Source organism: Podarcis muralis, chromosome 1 (assembly GCF_964188315.1).
Source record: "Podarcis muralis chromosome 1, rPodMur119.hap1.1, whole genome shotgun sequence".
Classification (NCBI taxonomy): Eukaryota; Metazoa; Chordata; class Lepidosauria; order Squamata; family Lacertidae; genus Podarcis; species Podarcis muralis.
This window is the reverse complement of record NC_135655.1, coordinates 119,747,617-119,750,839: the sequence shown is the minus strand read 5'-3', so window position 1 is coordinate 119,750,839 and position 3,223 is coordinate 119,747,617. Positions and strand designations below refer to the sequence as shown.

Sequence of the window (3,223 nt, the reverse complement as noted above, 5' to 3'; positions counted from 1 at the left end):
TAATAATAATAATAATATCTTTATTGTCATTGCCCCCTCTCGGGGACAACGAAATTACTTGGCTGCTCCATCCACCCAGGTAGGGCACTCCACACAAAATCAAAACACTATAAAAACACTATAAAACACTATAAAAAACACTATAAAAACACTAATTAAAACAATACAGTATAATACAGCAAGGAAGATTAGATGACTTTCAAAGTCCAGGCTTCCCATTCAGGGCCGAGATCGCTCTGGAGAAGAAGCTGTTCTTAAGACGGCTCGTTCTTGTCTTCATCGTCCTGTATCTCCGTCCCGACGGCAGGAGCTCGAAGAGACAGTGACCAGGATGCGATGGATCTTTTACTATGTCCAGTGCCTTCCTATGGCACCTTGTGGCATAAATCTGCTCTAAGGTGGAGAGTGGGCAGCCAACAATGCTCTCTGCTGCCTTAACAACTCTGCACAACCCCATCCTGTCCTGGGTAGTACAGCTTCCGTACCACACACATAAGCCATAAGTGAGCACGCTCTCAATGGCACAGTGATAGAAGGCAAGCAGCAGTTTCTGCGGAAGATGGTTTTTCCTTAGAATTCTCAAAAAGTACAGTCTCTGCTGCGCCTTCTTCAAAAGCCCCCTTGTGTTGACACTCCAGGACAGATCCTCTTGTAATTCAATGCCCAAAAATCTGAACGTTGTTACCCTCTCCACACAGACCCCATCAATCAAAAGTGGCTGGACATTGCTCTTCTGTCTCCTGAAGTCCACCACAAGCTCCTTTGTCTTCCTTGTATTTATGAGCAAGTTGTTAGCTCTGGACCACTCTGTCAGCCGCTCCACCTCATCTCTATAGTCCGTTTCACCCTCCCTTTCAGAGATGAGCCCAATCACGGTTGTGTCATCTGCAAATTTGACAACCCTATTACTAGGGTGAGCAGCGACACAATCGTACGTGTAGAGAATATATAGGAGCGGACTGAGTACGCATCCCTGTGGTGTTCCTGTGTTAGTCTTAAGCATACTAGAGGTATAAGGGCCCAACCGAACCCTCTGGGGGCGGTCTGACAAAAAGTCCAATATCCACCCACAAAGTGATAACGGAAGCCCCAGATCTTCCAGTTTAGACATCAGACGTTGTGGTAGAATGGTATTAAATGCCGAGCTGAAATCTAAAAAAAGCAGTCTGGCATAACCCCCCCGCTGCTCCAAATGTGCAAGAACGGCATGGAGGGCAATCGCCACAGCGTCCTTAAAAACAAGCATTGATGGGCCCATCCCCAAGGAGCCCATTCAAAATCCTGGCCGCCTCTGAAACATCATGAAGGTCTCCCTTTCAATGGCTGGCAAGGGGAATGAAGGACTCTGGTCCTCGGCGGTTGTAGATCTTTAAAGGCCAAAGACAACAGATTGGACTGAGCCCAGGAGCAAATTGGTAGCAAGAGAAGCCAACAGACGACCTGCACAGGCAGTTCCATTGCAGCTGAATTCTGGATCAAACACTCAGACTGCCTTCAAGCCCCTTATGATAATCTAATCTTTGGGGTTTTTTAAGTGCCCCTCTCAGTGCTAGAAGTATTTGTTTTCTGTGAAAATGCTTGATCTGTTTAAAAAAATAAAAATGCTGGAGGTGGCAACAGAGGAGGACAGGAAAACTGGTTTGACTGACGGCGAGTGTGGCTGTGAACTCAATAAGTGGGTGTTTGGCTTAGCAGCCAGTCACTTAGATCTCCTCAGTTCCCCAGGAGCTTTTTTCGTTTGTAAGGCTAATCTTATAATTCTCCCCCTCCCCTTGCGTGTGGGAGAGCAGTGCACACTGGTGTGAAAGTTCTGCAGCCCCTGCCTTCCTACGTATTGTGTGCACGCGCAGAGTGCACAGTCCTTGTGTTAACTACAAAGTAACTGAGACATAGACAACAATTTTCTCTTCTGTATACCAGGGGTCAGCAAACTTTTTCAGCAGGGGGCCAGTCCACTGTCCCTCAGACCTTGTGGGGGGCCGGACTATATGTTGCCTTGATTATGACCCGCATTTGTGGCAAAAAAAACCTTATTGGGACCAACCCCAACGTTGCCCAAATGTGATTTTTTTGGGGGGGGGTTGTTCCCTCATACACCCACGCTGCATCCTTTGCGTTTTACGCGTTGACAGTTATTGTTTCTCTCATAAGGCGGGCTGGGGGGCTGAGGTAAGCACGCCATTCCTGTTCATAGCTGTCAACCGTCCCTTATTTGGCGGGAAACTCCCTTATCCCAGCGACGTTTCCCACTGCTGTCCCTTATTGATGATGTCCCTTAAATTTCCCGGGTTTCAAAGGAAGCAGCTCCTCTCCCTCCCTCCCTGCCGGCCAGGGAGGAGGGAGGCTCCAACTGTGTTGCTTGGCTGTGTTGCTCACCCAGTAAGGAGTCTAAGAACGACTGGGGGGTGGAGCTTGCATGCCCTGTGCCGATCAAATCAACCACGTTGCCTGGGGACTCACCTTTGCTCAGCACTTCCCAGCGGAGAGGTGACGGTGGGAACCACTGCTTGAGGCTTCGTTTGGCTGCTGGCTGGGCTTTCTGCCTTTGGCTCTGAGGGGCTCAGAAGCTGAACATACCTGTGCCCAGAAAATCCCTTATTTTGGTTGCTGATCCCTTATTTTCGAGGCTGCTGGTCCCTTATTTTCAAATCTGTAAGTTGACAGCTATGTTCCTGTCAGCCCTGGAGAACGTGTGCACATGCGTGGGGGAAGGGAAAAGCCGTTAGCCACGCTAAGTCGGCCGCTCAAGCAAAAACGCCGGCACCGCTCAAGCAAAAACGTTCGGCACCGCTCAAGCAAAAATGCCGGCACCGCTCAAGCAAAAACGTTCTTTGCCCTGCGTGAGGGAAGACGAGGCGGCAGCGGCTATTTACCTTTCCATGGCTCACACCGTGTAGCTAACAAGCGTCTTCCCCAGCAGAGCGCAGAATGGCTTCAGAGTGCACCCACCCAGGCGCTCCCCGCTTCCTCTGGCGGGGAGCACCGCCACCACAGACACCTGCGGGCATCACTCCCAAGGCGCCTCCGAGCCCCTGCCCCACAACTGCCCTTCCTGAGGTCAGTTGCCAGCAGCTCCATGGTGGAAATCTGTACTGTGACTCCTTTTCCTTCTTCCCCACCCTGGAAGAAAAGATTGCTGCGCATGCACGATGGATGAATAAGGGGCTTGTCTCGAGCAGCTGCCTCACTTTTGACCCCCAAGCCTGGCTGAGTCGCAAAAACC

The 3,223-nt window shown here is 50.3% G+C and overlaps 1 long non-coding RNA gene across 1 annotated transcript; it reads right to left on the bottom strand.

Moving 5' to 3' along the window:
• Positions 1–1,226, bottom strand: LOC144325126 (uncharacterized). The gene is made up of 2 exons (XR_013390420.1): positions 140–1,226; positions 1–107 (listed from the first exon to the last, which is right to left on the bottom strand). It is a non-coding gene; the product is annotated as an uncharacterized LOC144325126 (long non-coding RNA).
• Positions 1,227–3,223: the final 1,997 nt, after the last annotated feature.